The sequence below is a fragment of the Ochlerotatus camptorhynchus genome, unplaced genomic scaffold, assembly GCF_037179485.1.
Source record: "Ochlerotatus camptorhynchus isolate MF236.1 unplaced genomic scaffold, CSIRO-AGI_Acam_v1.1 ptg000498l, whole genome shotgun sequence".
Classification (NCBI taxonomy): Eukaryota; Metazoa; Arthropoda; class Insecta; order Diptera; family Culicidae; genus Ochlerotatus; species Ochlerotatus camptorhynchus.
Window position 1 is genome coordinate 550563 of NW_027040983.1, and position 14600 is coordinate 565162.

General features: G+C 41.6%; 1 protein-coding gene and 1 non-coding gene across 2 annotated transcripts in view; one reads left to right on the top strand and one right to left on the bottom strand.

Moving 5' to 3' along the window:
- Window positions 1-14600, top strand: part of Fim (plastin-2 Fim) — a 163879-nt gene that overhangs the window by 81401 nt on the left and 67878 nt on the right. The gene's annotated exons all lie outside the window — the stretch shown is intronic.
- Window positions 1779-1908, bottom strand: TRNAL-CAA (transfer RNA leucine (anticodon CAA)). The gene is made up of 2 exons: window positions 1871-1908; window positions 1779-1823 (listed from the first exon to the last, which is right to left on the bottom strand). It is a non-coding gene; the product is annotated as a tRNA-Leu (tRNA).

A 14600-nucleotide genomic window follows, 5' to 3' on the forward strand; every position in this document is an offset into this window, starting at 1 on the left:
AGTTTTTTTAATAACCGGGAAAAAACCGGGAATTGAACAATGGAATTTGAATGGACACCCTGAATATAGTTTTTTTTTTTAATTGGCGCATAAACTCAAGCTAATATTGAATCCCGAGCAAAGCCGGGCACACTCAGCTAGTATAATATATAAATCAATAAAAAAAGAATAAAGATCTAAAGTCCAGGAATTTTGGAAAACCTAATATTCCAAACCACCCAAGCAACATTTCCAATTTTAATGTGGTCTTCAAGTCCATTCTAAGCCTATAAGGCCTCTTCAAAACCATGATAAAACCAAAATTGTTACTTGGCCACTCATATTATGGGGCTTCCCGAAGGTTTACCCATTCTATCATTAGGTCGAATCATTGTAAACCTTCTTAAGTCAGCAGAACTTCAAGAACAGATATCCGGGATGATTTGGATAATCCAACAATTGATAATCTTAAATGATATTTCGAACGGAGAATCAAAATGCTCAAAAGTGGAAATCTAACAGGATTTCTATTAACCTGTAAAATATCTCCAATAGAATTTAAATATTTTGGTAACACATCTTTGTATCCCACAAAATGTGTTAAGGCATATAGAACTTCAACATCTAAACTCCTGGATGATTTTAAGAATTTTTAGTACTGCGTATTGATTTATGCTTTTTCCAACATATCAAAACAACATTTAGGCTCATTTTTTGCAGGATACCCTTTGATTTTATACGAATTCATGCTTCCATTACTGGTTCAGAGTTGACCGCCTAAGATACTTCTATGACATCAGCGTGACCGCATCGTTTAGAAAGAACAACCCAGCTTATACTCAAGCGGAAGCAGCATTGCCTTCCCACAGACAAAAAAATATGTCAATTTTGGAAACTCCACTGATAGGAAAGTACAACACCACCACCTTCACTCAGGGTGTGACAATTGATACATCAAATGACAATCATCCCATTCGCGCACCTTTCGACGATGATGATGTCGTCACTTGCGACTGATAATGCAACCAAGCGGTGAATTCTCTTTGAATTTTAATTGGATACATTAGTCAATTGCTGGTAACGTGTCACATTGGCAAATGTTGTGGGTACGACATCGATCGACAGATGACATTGAACGCAATATTGAGTCACGCGAGCAGTACGCACCGTTGAATCAACAGACAAATTGGATAAGTTAGGACTTGTAAGTGGTGCGATCGGTCTCCATATGATTCAACACCTTTCCAGAGTATTAGCGTTACCACCTTTTTGTGCGATGTGGGCTTAGCCAATATTTGAAAATGATCAACCACATCCAGTAATAGTTCACGTTCGAAAAGATGACGTGTTCCCGGCAGTTCGTGACTCATAAATTTCGTCTCCAGTCTAGTTTGGTTGCGCTATGATTTTAAGTGTCGTGATTTTCCTCCACTTGCAATCAATCATCGCTGGCTGTGCACTTCTCTCTGACCTACGATAAGACCGAAAACTACTCAACGCTTCCAGTCGAACAAAGGACGGCACTCATTTTGAGCGACCGAAACACTATAATAGACAGAAACCATATGCGCACCCGGCTCAGAAACCATATGCGCACCCGGCTCTCCTAAGCAACAGCACCACCACAATACAATATGTAATCAAAGTCATCGTCGACGCCTCGGTTTTATTTTTTTATAGCTGTTGACTTGACGCAGCGCTGTTGTATGTCGAAAGTTATTTAAAAGCCATTTATTATAATTGACCACAACAACACGCAGCGGCGGCGGTCGGTCGCCGGTCGCCACAAAAAGATGTCTTGTCAGAAGTGGGATTTGAACCCACGCCCTCAGAGAGGACCAGAATGCTCGGTTTGAACCCACTCTGTGGTGTGGAAGTGGGCAAGATTGCTCTTGAGTCTGGCGCCTTAGACCGCTCGGCCATCCTGACATGTTGAATGCTTTGGTTGTATAACAAGTCACGTCACATTGCATTGTTATCAGTTTGTATGATCGGGTGCTACGGGAACACACAATGCTGGTATTTATTTGATTGCTGGCCGGTCGGTTTCTGCAGCTGTGTGTCGCGCTACACAAAGCTCGAGATAAGTTTTCCTCCTCAAATGAACGGTACTTGGCTGTATGTACTGCGCGCGATAATTACCGCGGCAGAGACCTCGTGCCGCGAGCGCAAGTCTCAATTAATTAGCCACAGTACTGGAATACAAACATTAAAACACTGGCTGCATACCTTCGAGGGGTAGCAGCAGCAGCAGCCTGTGCCATAACCAGTCACATCACAAATTCCATCACGAACCTGATTAACGACGCACAGTGGATCAAAGGGTTTATTTCGGTCATTGTAAGGCCAGGATTTTAAAAATAATTATTGAATAGATCTGTTTAAACACGTTAGTGTGGGTCAATTTGTAGAAATTCCCTGTGGAGTTAGGTATCCACAGGTGTGCGAGATATGGACATGAAAATGAAGATTCCTTCCCTGTTAAATATCCTCTATCGGAAGGGGAATATATTGTATGACGGTAATACAAATAAATGCTTCTTATGCATCATAGATAGGGTTGTCAGTACCGGACCCTTTTTGCGAGTACCGGTATTTCGGTACTGAAAGGTTCTTTACCGGTACCAAGGAATTTTATTAAAATAAATAGATGACAATCAGAAATGTAATTTATTTAAAGGAGTCCATCCTGGTGTACTCTCATGCTCGCTCCCATGCCTAAGATCAGTTGTTTAAATTTGTTTCCCATAAAAGTCACGATCAGGGCCCCACAAACTCACTTTCAATCGAAAATCGTCAAGTGACGATGAAGCTGTCAACCATCACTTTCAATTGGCCACTTTGTCAAGCAGTTTTGGCGTGACTTTCTACCAGCGATTCCACAAAACTGGACCAACTAATTTCTATTTTTTTTTTAATAAACAAATTTTGGCTACTTTTCTCGTGGTTCTAGAAGAAAAAATCTCTAAATAATGTTTTATTTCAAAGTTCGAGTGGTAGTACACGTCACTTTAACTGCTCGAATGAAGTATGTAGTTAATTTAAAGTCAATTTGTTTTCTCTTCGAGCAGATCCCCGTCAACATCAATTTGGACCAGATTTCATGCTGTTTATTTTGGCTTGACTCGTGTTCGTTTCTTCTTTCATTATCAAATGAACTTACTTTCGCATTGATGCAAAGCTGTTCGATCCAAATTTGCGCAGTTTTTATGACTTTTGTTGATTGTTCACTCGGTTCATTTTACCCTCCGTTACTCGCGCCAACTTTTGTAACACGAGTACTCGCGCGTTGTACTTTGTACAACAGTGTGAGTTTTTCATTGCCATTTGGCAGCCGAGCTACCAATCGGTATGAAACCAACGGGTATTCCTTAAAAAACTTGTTTTTAACTAAACAAGTTAAACTTTTATCAAAGTTAACCCCCAAAAAATGCGGATAATAGAGAAAATATGAAAGGAAACCGCGTAAACGGTATCCGTACTACGTGGGATTTGACTGAATTGGTTACAACATGAAAAATCTCGAGATCCTGACCAGCTAGAATGTTGCTGTCTTCGGCAAAGTTGTTCTAGAGATCATAACCTTTTTGCTGGTGGAGAGTACTTCAGAATTTTCTCACTACGTAGCGCTAGAATACATGTGAAATTATCGCATGTGATATATCTCGAGATCATGACCAGATAGAAAGTTACTGTCGTCGACAAAGTTTTTCATGAGATCAAAGCCTATTTCTTGGTGCACAATACTCCAAAATTTTCTCAATACGTGGCGCTAGTATACACGGGAAATTCTCACATAAAATATCTCGAGAACCTGACCAGACAGAAAGGTACTGTCTTAGGCAAAGCTGTTCAGAAGATCATAGCCTTTTTGCTGGTTAACAGTAGTTCAGAATCTTCTCGCTAGGTAGTGCTCGTATACATGTTAAGTTTTCGTATGTGCTACATCACTAGATCCTGACCAGATAGAGAGTAAATGTCTTTAGCAAAGTTGTTCAGGAAGTCAAGATCTTTTCGTTGGTGGACAGTTGTTCAGAATTTTCTCACTACTTGGTGCTAGTATACACAGCCAATTCTCGCATATACAATAGCTCGAGATCCTGAGCAGATAGAAAGTTACTATTTTCGGCAAACTTGTTCAGGGGGTCAAGACTTTTTGGCTGGTGGACAGTAGCCCAGAATTTTCTCACCACGTGGCACTAGTAAACGTGCACAATTCTCGCGTATGCTAAGCTCGATATTCTGAACAGGTAGAAAATTACTGTCTTCGAAAAGTTGTTCATAAGGTCAATGTCTATTGCTTGGTGCACAATAGTTCAGAATTTTCACACTACGTGGCGTTAGTATACACGTGAAATTCTCGCATGTAAAATATCTCGAGATTCTGATCAGATAGATTTCGCTAGTGGACAGTAGTTCAAAATTTTCTCACTACTTAGCGCTAGAATACTCGTGAAATTCTCGCATGTGGCTTGTTTCAAGATCCTGACCAGATAGAAAGTTACTGTCTTCGACAAAGTTGTTCAGGAGGTCAAAGCCTTTTTGGCTGGTAAACAATAGTTAAGAATTTTCTCACCACGTGGCGTTAGTATACATGTACACTTCTAGCATATGCTGTATCTTGAGATCCTGAGGAAAGTTACTGTCTACGACAAAGTTGTTCAGGAGGTCAAGGTATTTTGGCTGGTGAACAGTAGTTCAGAATTTTCTCACAAATTCTAGGCTTTAGCCTCCTGAACAACTTTGTTCAAGACAGTAAGTTTCTATCTGGTCAGGATCTCGAGATATATCACAGGCGAGAATTTCACATTTCACTAGCGTGATAGCGTCCATTTTACTGTCCACGAGCAAAAATTTTGTGATATCCTGAACAACTTTACCGACGACAGTAATCTTCTATCTGGTCAAGAACTTGAGATATTTTATATGCGAGAATTTAACATGTATACTAGCACCATGAAGTGAGACAATTCTGAACTACTGTCCACCAGCCAAAATACCTTGACCTCGTGAAGAACTTTGTAGCAGACAGTAACTTTCTATCTGGTCAGGATCTCGAGGTATAGCATATGCGAGAAGTGTACATGTAAAGGGTGTCCACGATGAAATTGCCACACTATGAAATTGCTCTAACTTTTTAACCGTTGGGTAGAATTTAATGAAAATTTGGGTGGATTTAGTTCATAGTGCATTATTTACATCCTGCAAGTTTTAAAGTCCTGTGATCAAAACTCGCGGAAATGAAGTCGAAAGAACAGCTCGTGCGTGATAAAATCTTGCGCATTCATCACGAGAACAAGGATCTCTCGCATCGTTCCATCGCTAAAACGTTGGGAATCGCGAATTCCACGGTGTCGCGAGTGATTAAGCGGTTCGAGGAACGGTTGACCACCGATCGGAAGTCCAGAAGTGAAGGAAAAAGTATTCCGTACAACACCAAAAATCACAACCGCGTAGTTGGGGCCTTCAACCGAAATCCGAACGCCTCCGTTAGGGATGTGGCTAAGAAGCTGCACCTAAGCCGAAGTTTTGTCCAGAAGGCCAAAACTAAGGCTGGGCTTCGAACGTTCAAGGTATAAAAGGCCCCTAATCGCGACGAGAAGCAGAACAAGTCCGCCAAAACTCGTGCCAGGAAGTTGTACCTCAACATGCTGACGAAAGTTGAATGCTGCATCATGGACGACGAAACATATGTGAAGGCCGACTTCAAACAGATCCCCGGCAACCTGTTTTTCACGGCCAAGGATAAGTTCAGCGTTCCGGAGCATGTCCGCACTCAGAAGATGTCCAAATTTGCGAAGAAATTCCTGGTTTGGCAAGCCATCTGCACGTGCGGGAAGCGGAGTGCACCTTTCGTGACCCAGGACACGATGAACGGACAGGTGTACATAAAAGAGTGCCTCCAGAAGCGGCTGCTTCCTCTCCTGAAGGCCCACAACGTCCCAACAATCTTCTGGCCGGATTTGGCCTCATGCCACTACTCCAAGGACGTGCTGAAGTGGTATGCGGACAATAAGGTCAATTTCGTGCCGAAAATGTTCAACCCTCCCAACACTCCGGAGCTCCGCCCCATCGAGAAGTACTGGGCGATTATGAAGCAGCACCTTCTTAAACAACCTAAGGTAGTGAAGACAGTCGAGGAACTGAAGAAAGTATGGGTTTACATGCAAAAAACGGTTGATTCACAGGTTGTGCAGAATCTTATGGCCGAGGTTAAGGCCAAGGTGCGGGCATTTGCGTATGGACTGTAAATAAAATACGAGTAAAATGGTAAAATGAAGTTTAATAGTTATTTCTCAATCCCTGAAAATTTGATGGCAATCGGATGAAAACTTGAATTTTGCGAATCAATTTTGTGTGTGGCAATTTCATCGTGGACACCCTTTAGTGAGAAAATTCTGAACTACTGTCTGCCTGCGACAAGGCTGGTCAGGATCTCGATATATTCCATGTTGTAACAAATTAAGTCAAATCCCACGTAGTATGGTCACGGTTTACGCGGTTTCCATTAACATTTTCCCTATTATCCGCATTTTTAGATGTTTACTGTAATCAAAGTTTAACTTTTTTGGATCAAAACAAGTTTTTTGATTTCAGATCGATTGGTAACTCAGCAACAAAATGGCAATGGAAAACTCATGTGTGTTGTACAAAGTACAACAGCGCGAGTAACGGAGGGTTAAGCGCATGCGCATAGATCATTTTCGGGTGGTTCAATATGGGTATTTTTTTAATCGTGTGACGTCTAGAGAATAAAAATTGATATGCGACGCCATTTTGAAATACAATATGGCGGCTTCTAGTTTAAGAATAAGTGGGAAATGCTGTCAAATACTTATCAATAAAGGTATTTTTCGAATCGGGATGATGTCTTGAGGATGAAAATCGATATCCAACGCCATTTTGGAATTGAAGATGGCGGTTCGCGATTTACGAATAAGTGGAAATACAGTCAAATACACATCAATATTGGTATTTTTGTAGTCGGTATGAAGTCTACAGATCAAAAATTGATATGCGACGCCATTTCAAAATCCAAGATGGCGGCTTCCGATTTCAGAACAAGTAGGAAATATTGTCAAATACCCATCAATATAGGTATTGGAATCGGGATGGCGTCTAGACGCCATTTTGAAATCCAATATGGGGGCTTCCTATTTCAGAAAAATGGGAAATGCTGATGCCGTTTCATCAATACGGATATTTTTGGAATCGGGGTGACGTCTTGAGATTAGATCAGATGCCATTTTTTAATCCAAGACGGCGGCTTCCGATTTGCGGAAAAGTGTCAAATATCCTAAAATATGATTATTTTCAGAATGGGGATGAAACATAGATGCCGAAAATTGATATCACGCGGCCTATACATCCAAGATGGCGACTTTGGTTCAGACAAACTGTGCAATACTGCCAAATACCGATCAATGTGGGTTTTTTAGGAATCGGGGTGACATCTAGAAGCCAGAAATCGATGTCCGACGCCATCTTGAAATTCAATGATGATGGTTTCAGATTTCAGAAGAAGTGTCAAATCTATCTAGGGTAAACGCTCCTATAGTTGCGGTATGTTAGAAGCGTTAGCGGTATGTTAGAAGCGTTAGGGTCCTATAGTTGTGTATGGAGATTCCGTACACAACTATAGGAACCTAACGCTTCTAACGTACCGCAACTATAGGAGCGTTTCCCCTATATATATATAAAAATGAATTTCTGTCTGTCTGTCTGTCTGTCTGTCTGTCTGTCTGTCTGTCTGTCTGTCTGTCTGTCTGTCTGTCTGTCTGTCTGTCTGTCTGTCTGTCTGTCTGTCTGTCTGTCTGTCTGTCTGTCTGTCTGTCTGTCTGTCTGTCTGTCTGTCTGTCTGTCTGTCTGTCTGTCTGTCTGTCTGTCTGTCTGTCTGTCTGTCTGTCTGTCTGTCTGTCTGTCTGTCTGTCTGTCTGTCTGTCTGTCTGTCTGTCTGTCTGTCTGTCTGTCTGTCTGTCTGTCTGTCTGTCTGTCTGTCTGTCTGTCTGTCTGTCTGTCTGTCTGTCTGTCTGTCTGTCTGTCTGTCTGTCTGTCTGTCTGTCTGTCTGTCTGTCTGTCTGTCTGTCTGTCTGTCTGTCTGTCTGTCTGTCTGTCTGTCTGTCTGTCTGTCTGTCTGTCTGTCTGTCTGTCTGTCTGTCTGTCTGTCTGTCTGTCTGTCTGTCTGTCTGTCTGTCTGTCTGTCTGTCTGTCTGTCTGTCTGTCTGTCTGTCTGTCTGTCTGTCTGTCTGTCTGTCTGTCTGTCTGTCTGTCTGTCTGTCTGTCTGTCTGTCTGTCTGTCTGTCTGTCTGTCTGTCTGTCTGTCTGTCTGTCTGTCTGTCTGTCTGTCTGTCTGTCTGTCTGTCTGTCTGTCTGTCTGTCTGTCTGTCTGTCTGTCTGTCTGTCTGTCTGTCTGTCTGTCTGTCTGTCTGTCTGTCTGTCTGTCTGTCTGACCCTTATAGACTCGGAAACTACTGAACCGATTGGCGTGAAAATTTGTATACAGGGGTTTTTAGGGCCGTGGAAGGTTCTTATGATTGTTCGAGACCCCTCCCCCTTCTGTAAGGGGGGGCTCCCATACAAATGAAACAGAAATTTCTGCATAACTCGAGAACTAATCAAGCAAATGGAACCAAATTAGGCATGTGGGGGTATAAGCAGATAATCATAGGGGGTAGCCCCTTAGATAATAGGGGGGGGGGGGTGCTACGTACAATATAGCATGCTTTTTTTTTAAATCGGCGCATAAATTCAAGCTAATATTGAATCCCGAGCAAGACCGGGAACACTCAGCTAGTAGCCTATAAATGGCATCGAATGTCTATTTTCAGCATCTACGCGTCGGCTCTGTTCCGAAAATACCCAGAGCTTAGGGTATTTGACACTTTTTGTGAAACCCGATGGCCGCCATATTGGATTCCAAAATGGCATCGGATATCGATTTTCGGCTTCTACGCGTTGTCCCTGTTCCAAAAATAGCCATATTATAGGGTATTTGACACTTTTTATGAAGCCCTATAGCCGCCGTATTGGAGTCCAACATAGATAATCCAACGGATATCGATTTTCGGCACTGTCTCCGTTTCGAAAATACCACGTCCGTATTTGACACGTTTTATGAAACTTAATGGCCACTTGGATTCCAAATTGGTGTCGAATATCGATTTTTGGCATCTACGCGTCGTCCCCGTTCTTAAAATACCCATATTGTAGGATATTTGACACTTTCTGAATCCTGATGGCCGCCATATTGGATTCCAACATAGTGTCGGATATCGATTTTTGGCATCTACGCGTTGTTCCCGTTCCGAAAATACCCATATCTTAGGGTATTTGATACTTCATAAAAAAAAATGCCACTATCTTGAATTCAAATATGCCGTCGGGATTCGATTTTTAGCATCTACGCGCCATCCCCGTTCCGAAAATACCCTATTGTAGGGTATTTAACGCTTTTTCTGAAACCCGATGGCCGCCATTTTGGATTCCAAAATGGCGTTGAATATCGATTTTCGGCACCTTCGCGTCGTCCCCGTTCCGAAAATAGCCATATTGTAGGGTATTTAAAACTTCCCTGACCCCGATGTCCGCCATCTTGGACTCGGTAATTTAATTTTCGTTTAATATAAAATATTTTATTATTATTACATACCTATAATCCGTATGCCATCTCTATCGGCAACCGATATTGTTCTGATACTATCCGGAAACTACAGGGGCTACTCAAAGTAACTAGGATAGGAAAATTTTTGGTCAACTTTGGAGCGTTGTAACTTCGTCAAATATGAGCCGATGTTAAATCTTCCAAGAGCATTTGACTGGAAAACTAATATTGTTCTACGATGTAGCCACAAAAATAATCCTGGTCACCGGATACCGGAGATATTCCGGGTTTCCGGAAAACTTGTCTAACATGCAAAATTTTTGGTGAAATTTTATATATGATGCTGGTTAAATATATATATTTTTAGTAAATACAACGAAAGAAAAACCATTTCTAAAGCGAATCCTATGCCAAGAACTAAAATCGGCCTATAATCAACCGAGATATGGCCATTTCCCTGGAATCGGTTCTGGTGGAGGGATGCGGGCAGATCCTTTAATCACTCAAAACATGCCGTGCGACAGCTCTTTCTTCATGGTTTCTCGGCAATAGACTTTCGATAAACTTTAAATGCATCATTGACCACATTGGCCACTCTCGGAACATCCAGTATGTCCCCGGGGGAACCTGGAGCAGAGGACAATTGCATTTTTACACCAAAACATGCCGTGCGACAGCTCATTATTCATGTTTTTTCAAGAATAGGCTTTCCATAAACTTCAAATTAATCATTGACCACATTGGCCGCTCTTGGAATCACGGGATACCCCCGAGGGATCCTGTAGCAGGGGTCAATTGCGTTTTTACACCAATACAAGCCGTGCGACAGCTTTTTCTGCAAGCTTTTTCATGAATTGGCTTTTGATAAACTTTAAATGGATTAGTGACCACATTGGCCGCTCTCGGGACCTCCGGTATGCCCCCGGGGGAACCTGGAGCAGAGGAGAATTGCATTTTTACACCAAAACATGCCGTGCGACAGCTCATTATTCATGGTTTTTCATGAACAGGCATTCATTAAACTTCAAATGGATCAGTGACCACACTGGTAGCGCTCGGAACCACTGGATACCCCCGGCGGAACCTGTAGCAGGGGACAATTTCGTTTCAACTCAAAAACATGCCGTGCGACAGCTCTTTCTTCATGGATTTTCATGAATATTCTTTCTATAGACTTAAAGTGAATCATTTACCACATTGGCCGCTCTCGAAACCACTGGGATGCCCCGAGAGAACCTGTAGCAGGGGACAATTTCGTTTTAACTCAAAAACATGCCGTGCGACAGCTCTTTCTTCATGGATTTTCATGAATATTCTTTCTATAGACTTAAAGTGAATCATTGACCACATTGGCCGCTCTCGGAACCACTGGATACCTCCGGGGGAACCTGTAGCAGGGGACAATTGCGCTTTTACTCGAAAACATGCCGTGCGACAGCTCTTTCTTCATGGATTTTCATGAATAGGCTTTCTATAGACTAGAAGTGGTTAATTAGTTTTCCAGTCAAATGCTCTTGGAAGATTTAAAATTGGATCATATTTGACGAAGTTACAACACTCCAAAGTTGAACAAAAATTTGCCTATCCTAGTTATTTTGAGTAACCCCTGTATATGTTGATGCCTGCGTCATCAGGTCGTGACAAGTCGAATGAGCCCCAAATTGAAGTGAACGTGGAAAAGACGAAGGAAGCAGTTTTCGAGTCATTCATTGCGTCAGTTGGGTTCTTTAGGGGTATTGAGGTAATTGCATATTCGTAATCTGCATTACAAATGGAATCGAAATACAAAACTTCATCAATTTAGGAGCACTGGAACTATTTTAAATAAGTGTGATTACATTAGTTAAAATCACCATCTTAGCACCCCTCGGTGGTACTTCGCATGGGAACGAGCTGTCAGTTTGTTAGTTTTGTGTCAAACAGTGAAGTGATTATGTTGCTTTAAATCTTGATTGAAAAATTGAGATGGAAATAAATGGGATCGAAAAAAATATCGTTGTGCTCAGAAAACGACGCCTTTTCAGATGATGTATGAAAACTGACATATTTTTTAAAATTAATGAACCCAATTGAAACAAGCCTTTGCTTCAAATGAAATGAAATGAAGCACTTGACGAACGAAACAAGCAATAGGCCAGTCATGTTTGAACAGAGGAATGTTCATCGAGACTCTATAACAAGAAACACGATGACTTACACGAACATGATATTGCTCGAAATGAAGCGATTCTGCGGAGAGTTCATTTTCTTTTCTTAGTTTCGAAAATCACGGATTACCTCAAAAATTTCAACCGACTATAACAAACACATAATTTATTTATTCCATCTCCTGAATATCCTATTATCCTGATTATTTAAATTCAAAACGCAGCGTCTCTCATATAAGTAATGAATTTTCAGACAAAGAAAAGTACAAACAGTGCTGTTATGGTAAATTTAGAGCAAGTGACTCACTGTTTTTGCATATGTGCGCCCGGCGCTCACCTCAAATCCATCCACAGTGCAATCGGCAAAACTAATGGTTTGATTATTGGATTTTTAGTTTAACGGTTGATCAAAACGCTTCTTCATGGGATATAAACTTGTATCATCTTCCGTTCAGCGCAAAAACTTTTACGATCAACTAAAACTAGCCCTGATGAAGATCTCAACGCCTGGATCGAAACCCAAACATAATTAATAATTCTTCACGATCTTTCAAGGTCTAGACTTTTCAGAAGTTTGCGATGCATCTCCGTATTTATTGGTACTGCCCTATAGATCTCTAAACGCTCCAAAAAATGTATCTAGACTTCCATGAATTTCTTTGAATATTTTAAAAGTTCCCGCAAATATCCAGAAGTTCATTGATCATCCAGAAGTTCCTAAATTTTCCAAAAGTTTTCGAAACTTAAAGTCTTCGCTTCGTAAGCTTTCGAAACTTAAGGTCAAACTTCCCTAAACTATCAAGAAGTTGTCAGAAGTTCCTTACCGTTCCAGCAATTTTCCTGATATTGATGGAATTCCCCTCCAAACCCCGAAATATTCCTAGAATGCTTGAAACATTCCTGATATTTTAGGAATTATCTATAATTTCTCGGAAATTCTTGAAAATTTCAGCAATTAATTAAAGAATCTGCTTTGAAGATCTTTGATCATCCATCATATACTATGAACATTCCAAAAAATAATGGAAGTGCCTAAAAATCTAAAAACTTCCTTAAAGTTCTCAGGACTTCTCTAAAGATCTCTTTAGAAGTTCCGTTGATTGAACTGCACTGAGTTTCTCGAAGCTAACCGAAGGCTCGTGCAGTTCTCACAAAGTTCTACACCTGAAATATTTCCCTGAAAATTTCTAGACTATTGTTGTTTCCAAAATATGTATGAAGTTTTGTAAATTTTTCAGGAGTTCACAGGACTTCAGTTTCTCGAAATTTTCCTACAATTCATGGTGCTCAATGTATAGAAATTATCATTTACAGATCTTTCCTTAAGATCTCACTAGCTTGTCTGATGGTCTTGGAATTTCTATAAAGTATCCAAAAGTTCTATAGTTTGCTCTGAAGTTGTCTTGACTTCCTTGGCGATCATGTAACTTCTTAAAAGTTGCTACAGTTTCCATGAAGCTGATAGAAACTGAAGTTCTCAGATTTTACCTTACTATACCGCAGCTTGTCCATGAAATTCTCCCGAACTCCAAAGTATTCCCTTTCATTCTTCGAATCTTCCTTAAAGTTCTTAAAAATAAGTGCACCACTCTATTCTCTAATCTATCCTGAAGTTCTCGTTATTCTTGTTTCTGGAACTGAACATCTTAACATCCCGACATTGTTTTGCAGTTCCTTGAATTTATTGGAGCTTCTGTGAAGTTTATTGCATCTTTATTAAGTTCTGAAAATCTTTAATCCGGTACGTCGTGCGCGGGCATATCGGTTCAATAGCTGTGAGTTGTGTGCAGAAAGTGATAATAGTAGAATGGCGCAGTGTGACGGTTGCGAGAGATGGTTCCACTTCTGCTGCGTGCAAGTTACTGAAGGAATAGCAGAAGTTAGTTGGAACTGCCCAGTGTGTCCAGTAGGGCAGAGCGAAGTCCAACAGTCAACCCCAGCGGAAGACGTCCAAGCAGTAGTGCAGGCTGCTAATCCACCCCCAAAAGACTCTGGCGATGCGAAATCAAGCGGAAAGAAAAGCAGCAAACGGAGTGAACAGCTGCAGAAACTCGAGGAGCAGAGGAAGCTGGAACAAAAGTTCCTGGAAGAAAAATAGAAAATCTTGGAAGAGTTGGAAGATGGCAGTGAGACGGATTTGGACGACGCGGATCTCGAGAAGATGTCTACAGTTTCGCAATGGATCAAAGATACGGAACGAGGCGGAGTAGTTCAAGACTCTGGAGTCGAAGAAGAGAATCGTTCGGAAGAACCGAGGTTTCCACCTGGACTCGCCGATCAGTCAGTAGTGGTCGACAACGACAAGTAGGACAGCAACCTCTCAGAATCCAGGATCCTACCTCTCAGCGTTTCTCTACGTTCCCGGCATCCATGTTAAGACCACAGTTTCCCCCGCGATCATCAGTGACCGGTCCAACGCTCACAGCAATGGAAACTGAACCAATTCCTGTCGAGGAGACCATATGTATCCTCAACCGAAGCCAGATGGCCGCCAGACAAGCAGTATCTAAGAACTTGCCTGAGTTCTCTGGAAACCCCGAGGACTGGCCACTTTTCTTCTCGATGTACACCTCATCAACGCAGATGTGTGGCTTTTCCAATGAGGAGAACATGCTTCGTCTACGTAAGTGCCTAAAAGCTACATCCTTCCAACGTGTCTGGTGTCCTTACAACACTGAAGATGCTCTACGACAGGCCAGAAGCGATCGTTCAAGCAGCGATAAGGAAAATTCGTTCATTACCACCCTCGGAGATCGATCGTCTAGAGAGTATGGGCAACTTTGCAACGAAAATTTGGTAGCAACGATAGAGGCCTGTGGGGTACAGGACTTCGTGTACAACGCCTCACTCAAGCTTAAGTTGGTAGATCGATT